At 47.4% G+C, this 19,385-nt stretch overlaps 1 protein-coding gene across 40 annotated transcripts in view; it reads left to right on the top strand.

Annotated features, from left to right (window-relative positions):
* The window catches only part of MICAL2 (microtubule associated monooxygenase, calponin and LIM domain containing 2), a 295,251-nt gene that overhangs the window by 66,131 nt on the left and 209,735 nt on the right, over nucleotides 1-19,385 (top strand). For 26 of the 40 annotated variants that reach the window (XR_002517066.2, XR_002517069.2, XM_017948605.3 and 23 more), the window contains exon 2: nucleotides 14,786-14,856. The exons of 8 other annotated variants lie outside the window; for them this stretch is intronic. The gene's annotated coding sequence lies outside the window, so the exon portion shown is untranslated. Of the gene's footprint in view, nucleotides 1-14,785; nucleotides 14,861-19,385 lie in introns of all 40 variants that reach the window. 6 more of the 40 variants (XR_002517067.2, XR_002517070.2, XM_017948607.3 and 3 more) reach the window with 1 other exon arrangement.

The raw sequence follows: 19,385 nt of genomic DNA on the forward strand, positions 1-19,385 counted from the left end.
CTCTTGTCCCTGGAATTTTTTTTCCAGCTGCTGACACCCATTATGTCAGTTCTGGTGTTTTCTTGATTTTACCAGAAGGCATCAATGAAAGTTTTTTTGTTAACAACCAGGACTCACATTTCTTCCTTAAATGGTTCTTAAAAGTGTTGGCTCCTGAAATGCTTTAGATCATGGTTGTTCAGATATGCCACCAGGAATGAGTCAAATTTCCATATGTGAAGTGGTGACAGCTATGCCACAGCTGCATCCCGGGAGAGACCGTTAGATGTTGGGGGATTTTAGACACATTCTACTTTCAGACATTTTATAATGGGAAAAATGCATTTCTAATCAGTGAAATATGTTATTTAAAGACAGCCTTCTGTTTCTCTCCTGAGTCTTCTTCCAGATTAACAACCCACAGTGTGGGTTCAGGATTTTTACCTTCTCTGTGGTTTTCCTCTGAACATGCCCTAATTTGTTCAGATCTTTTTATACAGTGAAGGCAGTGTCCAGACCATATATTGTATTTATGGTATGAGGACAGCAGAAGAAGGGAGCTATCACCTCCTAGTTCAGGACATTATTCTTCTCTTAATGCAACCCAAGACTCTGTGTGCTTTGCTGGCAGTAGCATCACATCGCGGACATTATTGCTGACCAGGTCTTTTTAACATGTGCTGTTGCTAAGCTGCTTCTCCCCTGTCCTAAACTTGTGTGGCTTTAGAATTTAAAGGCAGACCCTCCTATTTTGCTTCTGCCTAAATCAGACTGATTGTTCCTGTTAAGTTTCAACTTGTTAAATTCAGCGCAGCCCTGTTCCGTGGATCAGAATCCTATTTAAGTATGCGTTCCACAGCGTCACCCAAGTCATGATAAATGCTTATCGAAGGGATCCCTCTGTCACACTGCTGGAGACCTTCCCTCAGTGGACTTCTGATCTTTGACCGGCTTACTTTGGGAAGAGTGATTGAAGCCGCCCCTAGCCTAGTCTCCCCCCTTTTGCTTCTCTGACCTAAGCCGCCTTTCTGAAGCTAGATATGCCATGCCCATTGCAGTTCTGCATCTGCTATTAAGTGCTTCATCAAAAAAAGACATGAACAGCCTTAATGTTACGTGTTCTCAGCTCCTCGAGGGCTCCGAGGCTGCTTTCAGCTGTTCCTGGGCTGCTTCCCAGAGATTGCACTAGGTAGCTTAGCATCTTGTCTGTGAACATTTTCAGTACTCTGGGAGGTCACTGTCCCGGGCCAGGGGACTTGAAGTCATTGCAAATGTCTAAATATCTTTTTTAAAAAACAAAACAAAAAAACTAAACTCCTATCTCCTCTCTGCTCTTTATTCCAGTGTTGGTTCTTTGCTCCCCTGCCCCGGTCTCCTCAATTGTTTGACTGGAGTTACATTCAGAGTCCAAGTCATTAACTTCCTCCATCTCGCATCTAGCAGCTCTTCTGGTCTCCCAGCCACTTAAAGTCTGTGTTCTTTGAGTCTCCAGCACCAACTTCCCCCTTCTTGGTCTTTTGCTAATTTCACAGGAAATGATTGTTTTTCCTCCACAGTTCCTGTGTCCTCCTGGTCACTAACCCATTCCACCACTGTCATGGGAATTAGGGAACTAGGTTAGTCCCCGTTTCTATGGACACATCCTCTCTTTCTAGACGATGAAAGTCTCTGCAAGGCCAGGCTTAGCCTTCAGCCACTGGGGCTTCCTGCGCTCTCAGGGTGTCTGATCCCAGCCCTACCCGCCAGAGCTCATTTCTGGCTAGTCTGGGATTTGTATCAGCAGCAGCCCAGTGGGGTCCATTTCCATGGTATCTCTATGCCTCATTCTTCCCTCTTCACCCATGTGTTCTTCAGAATATTTCTCTTTACTTCATGGGCTTTTCACACAGCTGTGCATCTTTTTTTTGAGACAGAGTCTCGCTCTGTCACCCAGGCTGGAGTGCAGTGGCACAATCTTGGCTCGCTGCAACCTCCGCCTCCCAGGTTCAAGTGATTCTCCTGCCTCAACCTCCCAAGTAGCTGGGAATACAGCGTGCACCACCACGTCTTGCTAATTTTTTGTGTCTTTAGTAGGGTTTCACCGTGTTAACCAGGATGGTCTTGATCTCCTGACCTTGTGATCTGCCTGCCTCAGCCTCCTAAAGTGTTGGGATTACAGGCATGAGCCACCGTGCCCAGTATCTTTTTTTTTTTTTTTTTGTTATGTAGAGGTACTCTATTTCTCTGCCCTGTCTCAAGTCTAGTCCTTTAAAAGATAAAACCTGGGTGCAGAGAAGTGTGTCTAGTCTGCTATCGGTTAATGTAAAGAAAAGGACACATATTTATATTTGTGTGTATATGCATAATCATGGTCAGGAAACAGACACAAGCAACTAATAATAGTGGTGACCTGTTTTAGAGTGGGGACATGGTAGGTAGATGGGGATAGGAGTAGGAGGGAAACTTTTTCTGAATACTTTTGTATTTTTTTTACTTTGGAATCCAGTGCAAGTATTTCCTATTCAGTTTTTTTTCTTTAACTAACAGATAATCTGGGATGCCTGATTGGCTAATGTGAACTGATGAGGCCATGTGGAATGAGTGACTCACCTGCTTGAGTCAGGGCTCTGCAGCCTCCTACCCACCTGGGCCTCAGCTCCTCAGGTGTAAAGCTGGCTGGTCCCAGCCCACTTACCTTGCAGAGGGGACACAGGGAGGCTCTCCTCTGGAGCGTGGCACAGGCCAGCATGTGGAGGGTCTGCAGTAAACAGGGCCTCCTCCCTCAGAAGTCATTTGGGATTTTAGGACCATGGCAGTAAACTGTAATCTCAGTTTAGTGATAGCTGGTGCTCAAAGGGTACACCTGAGCCTCATGCTGGTTTTCTGCTGTCAATCGCTTAAAACTTACACCATGGTTTTTTTCATCTTGTGAGCTCCAGTATTTAAGGAGATTGGAAGCTCTGAATCTCTGGGTTTGCCTGGAAGAAGTATGTACTTTCCTTTGCCAGACCTGAGATGCTTTACAAATCATCTCGTCTGCCCAGTGCAGTGGAGTGAGATTAAAATAGGTCTAACATCCTTTGAAAACATAGGCCCATGGTGAGGTCTGCAGGTAGCCGAGATCACAGCTGGCTCTGAGGAAAAAATGCAGCCTCTTGGGAGTGGCCAGTCCAGGTACCTATAATTGAGGAAGTGACCTGATAGGGGAGGTGACTTATTTACCCTGGGCAATTGAGAAGCATTTATTGAACACCTACTATGTGTCCTAGGCTCTGTGCTGTGGGGATGACAAGATGGATAAGGCTCAGCTTCTCCTAAAATATTTACAGTGGGTTTGGGAAAGCAAGGCTTATGTGTGTTAAAAAAAAAAAATGGAGTAACAGGAGATTTTCGTAACAGTTCAGCTCAATCATAGAAGAAAAACCACAAGGTAGTTCGTGACTAATGTCCATCTGCCTGGAGGAGGCAGCGGTGGGTGTGGGGAGTGTTTTCTGTGGGCTGGGGAGGGCCTGGAAAGCTTCCCGGAGGAGGGAGCAGAGGTGGCGGCAGCAGCAGCAGCGTTTGACCTGGATCCTGATGGGTCGTTGCAGTGCAGATGGATACGTTGGGAGTAAGAAGAGAGCATCTCTAGTGGGTGTTGAGGCCAGGAGAAATGGGGAATTGCCTGCTTCGAAGGTGGGCAGAGGGAGATGAGGCTAGGCAGGTGAGTTTAGGACAGACGCAAAGAGGATTTAATGAGAGAGAGATTGAGTTGGAGTGTGTTTAACTTCAGAACAGGAATGGGAGGATGAAGGCCCAGGGTCTCACAGGGAACTCTTGTAAATCTCAGGAAGATAGGCAAGAAAGGATCTAGCCCCCAAACATTTCAGTCTAGGCATCTCTAGCTTCCAGGAAGCTGGAGGCATGCTAGCCATTCTTTCACCATTGCTCTGTGGGGACATTTCTTCTTAGGCATTTTACATGTCTGCTCAGTCATTCATTCAGCAGGTATTTATGAGCTCTTACTCTGTGGCAGGCACTGTTCTAGGTGCTGGGTTGCAGCAGGGAAAAAAACAAAACAGGATAACATCCCTTGCCACATTCCCAGAAGGGGAGAGGGACAATAAACAAGTGAGCTAAATGCGTGGGAGGCCAGGTGATGAGAGGTAGCGTGGGGAAAATCAAAGCAGGAAAGGAGATGGGGTGTGCTGCATGGGGAGGGGAGCAGCTGGGGGAGGGCTGTAATTTTAAATAGAGTGGTTAGGGAAGGTTTCACTGACTCATCCTGTCACTGGGACTTTGTCTGGGACCATAGAGAAGGAGGCAAGGCCAGATCCTACTGGGATCTTGAGCCCACAGTTGATCCTCTTCAACCTGTTGGGGGTCTTCGGCTAGGCAGTTGGGAGCCTTTGAGTGCTCTTGAGCAGAGGAGTGACATGTGTGGGGAGATCTCCCTAGTGGCTTTGTAGCAGACAGGATATAGGCGGCTGAGACAGGGGAGCAGAGATTCAGGAGGAGATGACCACTGTAGACTAAAAAAGTCTACTTATTTGACACTTTCCTCACTGTGCTGCAAGCTCCACATCTGTAAAATGTAGATAAAATGGTACTTACTGTATAGGCACGTTTTTAAGAGGATGAAATGGGTTACTGAATGTAGAATACTTAGAATAGCACCTGACATATAATAAGTGCCTAAAAATATTGTCTTGCTCGACTGTCTGTCCCTCTGTCTGTATATATGTATGTGTGTTTAAAATTAATGTGTTGGGGACATCCTTTCTTGTCCTAAAGCCAAGTCAAATGAAGAAAATAATGATGCTTTTCAGGATTAAATGAGATAATCCACTTAGTGGGTCTAGGTTAGTAGCAGATGAATACTAGGTGAATACTAGTTAAAAGTACTACTATTATTACCAGATCTTACCTTGAAGAAAATGATTTTGCAATGGAAATCCTTTGTAAAGTCTTCCTATTTAACAGTTGTTTATCAAGACTGCAACATGCCAGGTGCTGGACTAGACATATCATCCCATTTCATCTTTGTAATAACTGCCCAAGATAATCAGTGTTAACCACATCTTACAGATGAGGAAGCAGAGACCCAGAGAGACTAAGACTTGCCAAGGTCACATAGCCGGTAAATGGCAGAGCTGGGATTAATCCATGAGTGATCCACTGTGTACATGTAAACATTGACATATAGGTTCTCATATCAGTCTCCCTTGGTATTAGGTACCCACAAAGAGGTGCAGGGAGAGCAGAGGTGTGGCCAACTTCGAGGACAGATCAGGGCAGTGTGAATGTAGAGGGGAAAGCATGGGTAGGAGGCAGTGTGTGTGAGGCAGTACCTTTCTTCAGTGACTCAGCCCTGCAGGCCTTATCAGAGCCTTTCAGCCACCCTCTGAGTTTATCTGGAACCCATTTTGGTTTCCCAAAAGGAGCAGAGCCTGACAGGTTCAAATCCTGGCTCCATCACTTACCAGCCGTGTAAGTCCAAGATAGGAGTCAATTTCTTTGTGCCTCAGTTTTGTCATCTGCAAACTTGCTTCATAGGGTTGTTATGAGAATTAATATCAGAGAAGCTATGTGAACACTTAGAACAGTGTCTGGCCCGTAGCAAGTACTCTGAAAGAGTTATTATTATGTTAACAATTCTTATATTATTTTTATATTATAATATTATTGTAAACGCCTTTTTAATCTCTGAGGTCAGGACAGAATGTCCCATCTCTGCAGGATCATTCTGTAACACATTCTGTTTTGCCTTATTACATAGATGTGGAGGTAGGTCTCCCCTTTACAAGACTATGAATAGAATTCAATCAGCATCTTTCTAAAATCCCTGAAGACTTGTGCTTTGTCCTAGATGCTGTCAATAGAGATTTGTGCCAAAAGAAGTGATTCTTGGTTTCCTTTTACCCTTCAAGCCACTTATTCTAACCTGAAGATCCCACCTCCCATGATCTGGAAAATGTCTGATATTTCCAAGGGTGCTTTACAGTTTGCAAACACATTCCCATTCATATTTCATTTGGTCTTCACAGTTACCCTGTGTGGTTACTGGGTACTCTCCCCAGTGAACAGGTCAGGAGACTGAGGCTCTGCAGTGTTGAATAATTTGCAGGTGGAAAGTAATGAAACAGGCACCCCCCTTCCTATCCCAGAAAGCTTTGTTCTGGAGTTTCAGATTGACTCTTCCCCTAAAGCCATTCATCATTTCCCCTTTAGCCCTTTTCCTAAAGAGGATTGGGGGGAGGTCATGTGACCAGCCAACCTTTATACTCTTCCTTCCTTCCTTCCTTCCTTTCTTTCTTCTTTCTTTCTCTCTCTCTCTCTCTCTCTTTCTTTCTTTCTTTCTTTTCCTCCTCCTCCTCCTCCTTCTTCTTATTCCTCTTCTTCCTCTTCCTCTTCCTCTTCTTCTTTTTTTGGTGGTCCTCAATTACATGGAGAGTTTTTAATTTGTTTTTCTTTTAATTTTATTATTTATTTATTTATATGAGACAGCGTCTCACTCTGTCACACAGGCTGGAGTGTAGTGGTGCGATCACAGCTCACTGCAGCCTCAATCTCCTGGGCCCAGATGATCCTCCCAGCTCTGCCTCTGGAGTAGCTGGGACTTCAGGTGCACACCACCATGCCTGGCTAATTTTTTCTTTTTAGTTGAGACAGGGTCTCCCTATGTTGTCCAGGCTGATCTCAAACTCCTGGACTCTAAGTTATTCTTCCATCTTGGCCTCCCAAAGTGCTGGGATTACAGGCGAGAGCCACTGTGCCAGCCTATACAATTCTACTTTCACCCTTTGTTCCCAGGTCTTGTTACTCCCAAACTAAGCACATGGTGATGGCCTTGAGCGGAGCTGATTGATGATTGGAGTTGCTCAAATCATCCCCACTCCATTTTCCCTTCTCTGTGAATCTGAGGTCTGGGCTGGGACTCACATTTGGAGCTTGGTGGGGAGCGGGAGATAACGGGGAGAGCATTGTAGCTTTAAGCATTTGCAGTGTCTGAGTATGAAATTGTCCTGAGTATAAATGTGCCCTGAGGAACCCTGCAACTGAAGGTGGAGGAGGCAAGACGAGGAGCACATGCTGAGATGCAGAACCCAGAATCAGCACCTGGGGCCTGGCCAGGGGCCTGCAGGGGCCGAATCAGAGGCCACAGGGCAGAGGAATGGGATGGGGAGTACTTACTCCCTGGGAGGCAAACAAGCACATGATCCTTCTAGCCAAGATGGGACTAAACCCAGGGCTCAGACGCGTAATTCAGACTTGTTAAACTCCTTGGAGTTGTGCCTTAAGCAGAAGAATCTCCTGTTTAGTTCAGCCCAACAAAAGTTTACTGAGGAAGTACCTACAGTGTCCCAGCAGGTGCGAGGAATACAAAGTCCAGCAAGATAGGGACCCTGCCACAAGGGGCTCAGGTCCTACAGCCTCAGCTTTACCTGTGCCTCCTCCTCCCTCCTGCCAACTTTTAATGCTTGGGCGGAGGCTTTGAGGGTGGTGCTTCTTAAGTGCACATGGCAGCATTTTAGCTTCCTGGCACCTCAGCACTTGGGCTAGAATTAGGGCCTGGCAGGTCTGCAGAGCAGCACACACTGGGAATTGGCAAACACACCTGCTTATGGAGGCGGACTCTGATCCTGCTGCGGGAAGAGAGAGGTTTCTGGGCTTTGGCATCCGGAACTGCTTCTCAGTTCCCTCTGTGATGGTCGCGTGACTGGAGGAGCAGAGGCAGGAGGGCCTCTGGGGTGCAGGTGAGAAAGATCCCAGTAGAATTGCCCCAAGGTAATGGCTCAAACTGCCCATCCCTCAGTCAGACCAGCTCCCCCTTCTCATCCTCCAAAGTGGCTGGTCTCCTCTCCTCTGCACCTGGGCCATCCCCGGCCCCAACTCTTTGCTTTGGTTCCTTAGCACTTTCCTTCTTCTCTGCCTTTTCAACACCCCATCCTCCAAGTCTGGATTCAGCCCTGCCATCTTCAGAAAGGCTTCCTAAACCGTCTCAGACGCAGTTCCCCCTCCTTTCTCCATATGCTTGCCTGGCAGAGAACCAACAGCCCCCAGTTCAGCATTTACCTGTTTCCTGGGAGTTCTTTCTCACGCTCTCGGCTTCGTGAAGGGAAGGCAGGGAACATGTTTTGTGCACCCACCATGTTCCAGGCAGTTGCATGGAGGCTGGGTACATCCTAGCTCTGTTTTTTATGAGCTGTATGACTTTCAGTAAGTATTTTCATTTCTCTGAATCTCATTTTCTCATTTGAGATTGAGGATGTGATGCCTACCTCAGAGGGAAGTTGTAAGAATTGGATGAAATAATCCATGCAAAGCACTTTGCACACAGGTCCAGGCTCATAGTAAATGGCTAACACATGGCAGCTTTTGTTATTCTTTGATAGCTATTATTTCATTGAATCCTCACCCTAGCTTTATAAGGTAAGTATCATTCCACAAAGGGGAGCAAATGAGCCTTAGGGCTGAAATGACTTGCTTGAGGTCTCACAACACACAGGCAGCAAGGCTGGGATCCAAGCCTAGGGGTGGGCTGCCGTGAGGCAACACCCATCCTTCTACCACCTCTGCTTCCTGAGTCCTGGCCCCTGTTTCCCATGCTTTTTAGTGTTCCTCGCAGTCCCAGCCAGGGCACTCAGCAAATGCTGGTTGAATAATATTTCCTGGCTGGTTTAAGGGAAACCAGGTTTGCGGGGGGAGCGCAGGAAATGCGACCCCTTGAACATTCCACCCTCTTTCAGATTTCTATGTGGTTCAAGTTGCCCATGGATCCCTGCTAGTATACTGCATGCCACTCCAACACCAGGCAGTGCTATGCTGTGCGGCACCATATCTCACCCAGGAGTGAAACCAAATCATGCGCTCAGGGAAAATGAGCCAGTTCCTTTTTATTTTTTTAAATAGCAGAGAATAAAGTTATGAAAAGAAAAAGAAAAGTAAGGGAAATACCTGCCTGGATAATCCCCCATGACTGGGGCAACCACTGTCTGAAGCTGGCAGCTGGAAAACAAGAGAACAGCCATTAGCTGCCAGCTGGGCCCTGGGCAGTGTGGCATTATGAAGCCTGTGTCCTGTGAGGGTCAGCAGGTGAGGCTTTCTGCTTGGGATGGCTTATTGACTTTCCTTATACCCACAGATACAGCCAAGGCCCTGCCAAGGGCTTTTCTTCTTGACATGATTGTTGTCAGGAAGATTTTCATATCATTCCAGATCATAGTTTCCAGTTTAATTCTCCAGCAAACACTAGAGGCTACCACTTCCATCTTGGCTATGTCTTCTTTTGTACCAAGTGATGCTTGTGTCTTTACTCCTTACTCCACTGGTTAGTTTATGCCTGTGCAGACCTTGGTGCTGTGTTCCCTGGGGCCTGTGGAAGAAGGCGCTTGCCTGTGCTCATTTGTGTGTTCATCTCATGGCCCATACTGCAGGAGAGATGGGCGGTCATTGGCATGTTTTGGTTCTTAGTTTTTGCTACCAGGCCATGGATTTTTTTTTTCTGTTTCTTTATATTTTGTATTATTTATTTTATTTTTGAGAAAGAGTCTTGCTCTGTCACGCAGGCTGGAGTGCAGTGGCACCATCTCGGCTCACTGCAGCTTCTGCCTCCTGGGTTCAAGCGGTTCTTGTGCCTCAGCCTCCCAAGTAGCTGGGGTTACAGGCATGTGCCACCACACCTGGCTAATTTTGTATTTTTAGTAGAGATGGGGTTTCACCATGTTGGCCAGGCCAGTCTCAAACTCCTGACCTCAAGCGATCTGCCTGCCTTGGACTCCCAAAGTGCTGGGATTACAGGCATGAGCCACCATGCCTGGCCATTTTTTCCATTTCTTTAAAACCCTTTAGAAACACACCTGAAGGTGCAACTTCTTTTCCTGAAGGGAATTAAACCCGTGCTATTAGTAGGCATGGGGTATGGGAATCGATCATCTTTGGGTGCTGGTCCAGAAAGTAGTGAGTGAGATAAGCAAAGATAATATTGTTTAGCACAGTGCTATGCATCAGGCGCTATAGTCGTCCCTATTAAGTCAGAATCTCTTGGGACAGGTGACTGAGAAAAAAAACAAAAATAAAACAAAAAACATGCAAGGGAGATGATGTTTTACAGCCTGTTGGCTGCTTATCAGCCATAGGCAAATCTTGCCCTCACGAGCAGGAAACCCACTGATACATGCCATCCAGTAAAATCACACTAGAGCTCTTTGAGATTGAAATAACTAAGGTCTCAAAAAGGAAACTTGCCCAAGGATGTACCTGGGCTGTCAAGATACTGCCTCTCCTGTTTGTGTCTTAGTGCTGCCCTTTCCTCTGAGTAGTTATGAATAAAGGAGCAGCAGGACATTGCCATCACCTCTGGGGGATCTGAGCACAGATGTGAGTGACAGTAGAAATGGGCTGTGTGAGAAAAAGAGCTCAGGCTCCATTGAAATCAGAATGTACTGAGGAGGTGGAGTGCATTGGGTGGAACAGGCACGAGGCACTAGTGGCATGACCTTGGTGAGTTAGTTATTGACCTTTCTGAGCCTCAGTTTCTTCACCTGGAAAATGGGCTGGATGATCATCCAATTCCCAGTGTTTCATTGAATATTAGACAAGATTATACAACTCAAAGAGTGTGACCCACAGTGTATGGCACATTTAAGTACTCAAACAAGGCAAGTTTTCTTCACTTATCCATGCTCCCTGCTTTCTTCCTTACTTCCTCCTCTAAAAAGAGTTGTTTTAAATAGCTGTCTGGATTTTTTTTTTTTTTCTGCACCACTTCAAAGTCAATGAAAATCAGCTTTAACTTCCTTCTTTCTCTTCTTCCCCTCTCATAATAGGCATGGCCCTGGGGCTGGGTCTGAGGCTCGGTTCTCAGCCAGGAAGCACAGGGCTGGGCTGCTTGCTGTTGGTTTCAGTACCTTCTTCTCCCAGGAAGGGCCCTGGTCCAGGGGCTTGCAGTGGCCTCCCCTCACTTCAGTCCGTAGATACCTTGCTGTACATATTTGCTCTCACTTGGCTGCCTGGGTCTCACCAGGTGTGCAGCTGGCTTTTCTTCCTGGGTGGGATTTGGTGATGATAAAGCAGGCACTTGTTGAGGGCTATTATTAATTGAGAGTTTTTTGGTTTCAAGGCACAGGAACCAAACTTGAATGAGCTTAAGCAAAAATGGGATGCATAGCTCATGCCTCTCATACCAACACTTTGGGAGGCTGAGGCTGGAGGAGCGCTCAAGGCCAGCAGTTCAAGATCAGCATAGTCAGCATAGCAAGGGCCTATCTCTACACACACAAAAAAAATTAGATTAAAAAGGATACATTGGAAGGTTTTGGGGAGGCTCAAAGATTCGAAAGAGGTGCGGAAGAATCAAGCCCCAGGAAGGCAGCATGTGACCTCCAGCATCCCTAGACCAGAGTCCCCTGTTCAGTGCACCATGGCTGCAGGCAGCTCCCAGCTGGCCCCACACAGCCCTGCCGCCAACCTGAGAGGACCAGGCCTTCCCCAGGAGTTTTCAGATTGGAATTTGGCCTGGTCTGGAGCATGTGCACACCCCTCGTACCATTGCTAAGGAGAAAAGATACTCCCATGAGCCCACCTTGAGTCCTATACCCTCCTTTTTGGCTGGAGAGTGGGAGATGGGGTGGAGTCTGTTATCAGGAGAGAGAAAGAGAAGAATACTAGTAATATTAATAATTAAGTATAATACTCACTTTTCTTGAACTACTTTGCAAGACACATTCTAAGCTCTTTACCTGCATAACTCATTTAATCTTCACCATCAACCCGTTTTACATACCAGGAAACTGACGTAGAGAGAAGTTAAGCCATTTGCCCAAAGTCACATAGCTAGTTAGGAGGAGAGCTGGAATTGAATCCAAGCAGAGCGCTCCAGAAGTGCCTTTAACCACCCACTCTGATGCAGATAATAACAGACATCACCTCGAAGCACCTGCTCTGAGCGAGCAGCGCGCTAAGTCCTTTATAGCATTATCTCATTTAATATTCAGAGAAGCCCTATGAAGTGGGTACTAACATCATCCACATTTTAAAATAAGAAATTGAGGCTCACAGAGATGATGTGATTTGTCTAGGGCCATCCAACTAATTTAAAATGACAGAGCTGGGATAGGACCCTTGGTTTGCCTGATGGTAGGGCCCAAGTTCCTAACTGCCTCACTGGGTAACACTTCTCTTGTTCTGTCTGAAGCTCCCCTGGTCTGGCTCAGCACCTGAGTCTTTGTCCACAGTCTGGGGAGGGGCTGGGATGTGGAGACCCCTACCTGCTGCATGCTGCTGAGGGGTCGGCTGTGAGGTTTTAGCTGGTCTTGATATATCTCACACTGACCTACACCAGATGGTTCTTGAACAAGTCTTTAGTGCATTGAAACTATTCATTTCTTCATTCAACAAATATTTACTGAGTGCCTGGAGGCTCCAGGCCCTGTCCAAGTGCTGGGGTCCCTCAGGGAAGAACTTAGACTTGAAAAACATCCAAGAGGAAGGTTCCCGGAGTTCCTGTCACTTGGGCCTGTCATGTCCCACTTAATCTCACAGGAAACCTTCCCTGTATCACCCAAATCAGGCCCACGAGGGACCAGAGACCTCATGCTTCTTTGCTCGACACTGGCCTGATGGCAAGTCCAAGGAGAGACGGCATTTCTTCATGCTGGTTGATTACAAAGGAAAATATCGTGTCAGGGAATGAGCATGGGTGTGGACTCAGGCCAGCTCCATTGGTAGTCCCAGGGCTGCTGTGGTCTCTGCTCATTGAGACTTTGGGTGAGGTACTTTGCTGGGCCATGCCTCAGTTTCCCCCTCTGTAACGATACTGTACTACCTGTCTTACAGGGTTGCTGGGAGTATTAGCTGAGGTAGCAGTGTTAACTACCCAAGGCAATACCTGTGCACAGGTTAATCCCTCCCTCTTACAACAACTAAGTAGTTTTGTCGGTGTCTCTGAAAGTCAGGGTACCTGGAGCAGGGCCACTGAATGGGGTCCCAGGTGAGGAAATCACCAATTGTATCAAGTTCCTCATTTTACAGATGAAGGAACAGAGGCCCTGACGCTCAAAGGCCAGAAGGTATTGGACTCTAGGACCTTCTATTTGTTGGTGTTACAGGGAGCTCAAAGTGTATTTGGCTGTTGGTCAGACAGAGGGTACGAGTTGGTCCCTTGAGTGGCCGGACACTATGCCCAGGCCTCTGTGAGCATCTGACTGGTGGTCAGCCCTTGTAGCCTGGTCCAGTCATACCTACCTCTAACCCACCATGAAGACAACCCAAGCAGAACCTTAGAGAGCCCCGTGTCCCTGCTGCTGGTCTCCACAATGCCCTAGCGTGGATAGGGACTTCTGTTCCTGAGATCTAGAAAGCATTGACAGGGTCCCTGGCTTCTGAAACTCCGGTTGGACCAATGATGCAATTCTGTACCAGGATGTCCAGCTCCCCACCCACGGCTCTCAGAAGCTCCCCTTGAGAAGCAGGGGGCAGACAAGTCAAGGCCTCTAGCCACTCTGACTTCTGGCTGGAAGCAGTAGCACAGAGCCTGCAGCTCAGGCTCATAGAATGTGGCCCAGGCAAGCCGGCCTGTTTGTCAGCTGGCACAGGCCCCGAGGGGTGTGGGCTTGATAATGATGATGATGGGCGGGCAGGGCTGCCGCTTCTACCCAGGTGGCCGCCCTTGGAACTTGCCAGGCTCGCCCAGTGTGTGGGCCCACCAGGGCTATGCTCAGAGTTGATGTCCAAGACACCTTCCCCTCAGCTGGGTGGGAAAAACCATGAGCACTGGGGCAGCTGGTCCTGGGCTCCAATCCTGCCTTGCTCTGGGGCCTTGGCAAGTGCCGTCTGTTCTGCAAGCCTCTGTTTGCTGTCTGTGAGGAGCCACTGAGATAAAGCAGGTCGTCTCCACCCTTGATGTTTCCATGTGTGACCGGTACACAGCACTTCGTAGGCTCTCTCCCATTAACAGGTTGTGATTTCTGAACAGTGAATCGTATCCCATCTCCCAGCACTCTAATGATATGTGCTCTTTGTGTGCCAGAGAGAGAGAGAGAGTGTGTGTGTGTGTGTGTGAGAGTATATGTGTGTGTGTGTGGAGGCACCACTCTGTTGAGCAAAGTGCACGTATACCTCCCTGGAGTATGAGTATTGCCTCTTATAGATGTCAAATTTCACAACTGTGTTAGTTTTTGTCCCCTTGAGGTTACTTCTTAAATATTTTGATTTATTTTTTAATGTGGAGGTAAATCATTAGAAATATTTTATAACTCTGGGCTTTGTTTTCCAAACAGGTGTAGAGGTATGTTCTGCAGAAGCAATAGGATGTCATCAAATAATGTGGGTCGTCACTAGAAGCCAAGAGAATAATTGGTTTAGGAAACTCAGCCATGATCAGCTGGTGCACTTTCATAACTCCCTAGTTTACTCAGCGTTAGACAATGGGACCAGTTTCACACTGGGGACTTGTTATCAAGTTTTACACCTGCTTGATTTACTTTCATTGTGTATCATGCTTAGAAATTCTGACACTTTCTGTTTTTACTAAAGCAGCGAATAAAGCATTGTTTTCCAGATCCCTCCTACTCCTCAGCAAAGTCTTTGTGTAGAGATCTGATAAGCCCTTAGGGTGCCCTGACTGCAGCCAACAATAGAATTTGTTTAGCCATCTTGCTATGCCTTTCTTCATGTGCAAAACTTGTTGGAGCACAGAGAGAGATTCTCTGTCCATTTCCTCTTGCTGGGTGAAGTGTCCCACAAGGCAAAGTGCACAAGTATGCGCGACCTCTTGGAGGAGACTAGAAAGGAGGCGTAAGCTAAGATGATGTCACTGACATTAATTGTTGGGCTCTTGTTTTTAAAGGAACATGGCAACCTGTGTGTGTCTCATCCCAGAAAGAGAAGACTTTAACCACTGTGATGCCTGAGAATCCAGTGAGTAAGTCACAGTGGCAGATCTTGTTTACCATGGAGTAGCTTCTGGGGGCTGGTCCTAGGCTTAGGAAAGTGTGGGATGTTCCCACCATCCTGGGGCAGCTTGCCATGCCCAGGGCGCGCTGTTCCCTCTGAGTCAGCACCGCCTCCTCTGCACTCCCCTAGCACTGTGTTCATTCCTCAGATACACCACTGAGTTAAGGTTCGTTCATCTGCTTGTCCCACCTACCGGCTGAGGGAGCCTTGAGGGCAAGGAACCAGACTCTAGCTTTCCTGTCTGAGCCAGGCAGCAATTCTCGGCAGGTACAGTACCAGGCACATCACAGGGGACCAGCAGCTGTTTGTGGACTCAAGGAGTCTCACCCCTGAGGTTTGATCAGGGCTTTACGGTCCACAAAGCTTTATCACGGGCAGTGTTCCATGGGAACCTTGTGCCCTGGGTAGGGTGGTCATATTATCCTCGTTTATTTTATAGATGTGGAGGCTGGGGTCTGAGGAGTCGGATAGCCTGCCACAGGTGGTAGGCTAATAAGCGCCTAGGACTCAGGTCTTCTGTGTCTCAGGCTAGCCTGGTTTCTGTAATGTCAAACCTTATAATTAGAAAGGTTGTTTAGAGTAAACCCCTCATTGCCAAACAGGGAGACTGAGGCCTGGCCTGAAGATACTTTCTCAAGGTGACAGGACTCACTGGTGTCCAATGGAGAATCGAAATGCAGGCCCTGGACTTCCAGTCTGGCGTTTTGGCACCCCTCCTCCCTCCTCCTCTGCTCTGCTCCTGTATACAGCAATCAGAGAACATTTTGGGACCATAAATCTGTGTTTACAGGAGGGCAAATAACTCACAGAAAGCCATGAGTTAGAAGGAACATGGGGATGAATAAAACTCACCCTTCTCTCCGGGAGCTTCCCTGGACATGTGAGCCTTGGCAGGGCCTTGAAGAGGCTCAGTTTAGTTGTGGGAGGAGGGAGGATGAAGGTGAGTGTGAGGGGAGAGCATCAGGACCCAATCCAAGAAACCTGGGCATGGGTGGAGGCCCCAGCGGAGGGGCAGCCAGCGTGCATGTCAGGGCATTTGGCAGCTGGCCTGGTGGGCGCTGAGGGATCACGTGGGGTGAGGAGTCCACGGGAGTCCTGAATGGCAGGATGACAAGGGGTTGACTGGACCTCAGGGAAAGCTGCTCCAGGAGTTCTCATTCTTAGTATCTGGGGAAAGACCCAGACAAAGAGCTGATTGGCCAGTCTGCCACAGCCTGAGAAACGGTCCCTTCTCTGGAGAAACAGAATACAGTTTGTCCACAGAGGAGGGTCGGGCGATGAACAGTAAATTCCAACGTTGTCTGAAATGTGTGTGGGGTGGGGAGTGTGAGCAGTTCTGGCTGGCTCAATCCTGTTGCCCTCAGATGAATTTTGGTTCTGCTCTGTTTCTGATTGAGCATATGTGCTGCTGTTCTCTCTTCCCCTTGGAATCTTGGGTCCCTCCTGGCTCATCCATTCAATCCAGGCTTGACCCAGGGCCAGGTGGGTCCTGGCTACTCTTCTGTGTTCACTCCACCTTTTCTTGCAACTTCCTGGACTTGAGGACTGGGACTGACTGCCAGCTTCATCTCCATTGGCAGGGTGAAACATAAAATCTCCCCAAATTACAGAGAATGTGATGCTTGCCAAATAGGTACCCCGGATTATTTGCCAAAGCATTCCCAAATTATACACTTCTCTGGGGCAGGGGAAGTGTGTCATGTTGTATCATGATTGTTTACACTTCATATTCTTTGCACTTTACGTTTTATAAAGGTCATTTCATCTTCATGATCAAGCAGGTGGACTTCTCCCATTTTACAGATGAGAAATTTGCCTTAAGCAGGCTTAACCTGCCCAAGGCAATGCAGCTGTCTAAGGGCTGAGCTGGGGCATGGCCCAGTCCTGCTGTTTATAAATTCCATGATGTCTCTCCTCTGCTAAACTCCAACCATAGTAAATCCCTGGAGGGCCTGAGACATAAGAGGAGCTCAGTAAACACTTGTGGAATGAGTGACTTTTGGCTCTTTTTTTTTTTGGCCACTCTTAACCATAAGTGGACCCTCTTTGGCAGCAAAGAGAACACTACCCTGTGGAATATTTGAGTTTCTTGCCATGATAAGGAACTGGTGAGCTGTCTTCTCACCCACCCTTACCTCTGGGAACTAGGTCACGCACACTGAATAATTAATTTCTTGACTTTTACTTGGAGCTTCCTCCTCCTGACGTTGAGATGATATGTTAGACACTGATCTATGAGAGGTCCTTGGCAGAAGCAGATCCTATTGTTTGTTGTCACAGACCTTCAGTGACCCATCTAATTGCCCATGAATAATACCTGTGGCCTAAACAGGTCAGCCTTCCAGGCAGTTCACTCATCTCCTCCTTCTACCCTTCCCCCACCAACCTTCTCTAGACTGAGGAAGAGGGACAGGTGTGTATTATCTTAGATATGCAGGGTTCTGTAGGGTCAAGGGAGCCTACCTCTTCCTTGTCACTGACCTCTGAACTTTTCCATATTTTTGTGGCAAGAGCTGGAGAAAGAACAAGAAAACCATGTCGAGATGGGAAAGAATTCATAGGCTCCGGAAGGCAGTTATCAAAATATCTGCTGGGTCTGCTCTTTTCCTAAGTGACACTTGGGTCATGTTTCTTAGAGTCTGCAAGGGATCCAGCTGGCCTCGTTAGACTCTTGAGGTCAACAGAATAGAGTAGACACAAGAGTGGGCTGAGACCAAGAGACCCATGTTCTGGTGTTGGCTGTCCACAGCTTAGCTATGTGGCCTTGGGCGAGTCATAGAACCTCAGCTGCCTTCAGATTTCTTATTCAGGAAGTCAGGGAGGGGTGGAAGTTTGGTGGCATCTTAAAGAAGTCTCCTTGACTTCTGTGGTCCTGGTCCTCAGTGCCTCTCTCAGTTTGTCCTTGTGATTAGCACTGTCTTCTCCTCCAGATCACCCCTCCTCCTCATGCGGTCAGATCTTGCTTCTGTAAGCACTTTCATCCTGACCTTTGTAGCTTTGCCATCTCTCCCGTGCCCCACCCTGAGTTATGCCAGAGTGCAGATAAGAACTCCCTGTTGCTGCCCTAGTCTCCTGCCAAGCAGCATGGGAGAAGACTCTAACCTGGTGAGATTGTTAGAGATCTAAGGAGTGAAAGTTGGTTGGTATCAGAGGAAAATGGGATTAAAGGTTGTTGGGATTTTCAAGTCCTTGATGCCCCAGGGTACCTGGATTGTACTGAGTTGTTTGATCAGAGGGTAGTCAATATGTTCTTAAGAATATGGCCCCAAGTTGGCCAACCCTTGTGATCAGGGGTGACCAGACACTTTGGAGAAATAAAGGGAATAGCATTGGTAGAAGGTTGCTCAGTGAGAGATGAGAGATATCTCAGATGAATAACCAACATGAAAAGGGGAAAGGCTAGGTCGGGAAGGTGGATTTGCCTCTAACATTTACAATTGTAAAATATTAAAGCTGAAAAGAACTATAGATCCTTTAATCCACTTCTCTCATTTATTAGTAAAGAAACTGAGGCCCAGAGACATGACTCGAACACACCCATAGAGCAAGCCGGTGATAGAAGTGAGACAGAAGCCAAGTCTCCTGATTCCCAGCAAGTGGCTCTCTCCACAGTTCCATGTTGCCTCCTCATGTGGGTTCAGCCACCGTACCTTCCTCTTTTCTCCTCCACGCTGCACTTGAATGTCTCAGGTGTTAGCAGGGCCCCCACTGCTCCTACCTCATTGTTTATCAAGGCCTAATAAAACCTGGGTGCAACAGCATGGAGAGGTTTAGGCTTCTCATGTGCAGGCTGTTTTGATTTGTACTTAGTGACTTAACACTGTTGAGTTGCCATTATTCTGTTTTATGATGTGTTTTGGGGTGAAAGATTAATTCAAGACAGGAAATGAAGGCTATATGATGGCCCAGCCTTAGCAGCAGTATCCTCCTGTGAGTTTGCCATTCAAATCAAAATCACATGAGCATTGTTGCTAAGCAGGCCTTGTGAGAACCTCCAGCAAAGGGCATGGATTACACTCTCGCTGGCTCTGAGAGGGGCTCTTTCTGTCAGAGGCTGGCCATCCTGTCACTATGCTGATGGCACATAAACCAGAATGGAAGCCACTCACTTTTTCTGTAGAACTCCATTTGACCCAACACTTCCTGCTGAGCTCAAGGAAATGCATCTTGAGCACTTTGCATTGGGCAAGCACGAGGTTTACATATATTACCTTGTTTTTCCTCATAGCAGCTCTCTGAGAGGTAGGCATGTCTATCTGTTATATTGGGGAGAAAACTGAGACAGTTACAGGTTAAATAACTTGTCCCTGCCCACGAGGGCCAGGACTCAAACACGGGGTATCTGACTCTAAAGCCTTTCCTGGCTCCACATTTCACATGGCTCTCTGCACACAGAAGGGAGGGCTGGGGAAACATAGGCAAGGCATTGACTGAAGTGTCAAACATTTAATACGGGATTTCCTAATGCCAGGTCCTGGGCTTGGTTCTTGGGA

The sequence above is a fragment of the Papio anubis genome, chromosome 12 (assembly GCF_008728515.1).
Source record: "Papio anubis isolate 15944 chromosome 12, Panubis1.0, whole genome shotgun sequence".
NCBI classification, from domain to species: Eukaryota; Metazoa; Chordata; class Mammalia; order Primates; family Cercopithecidae; genus Papio; species Papio anubis.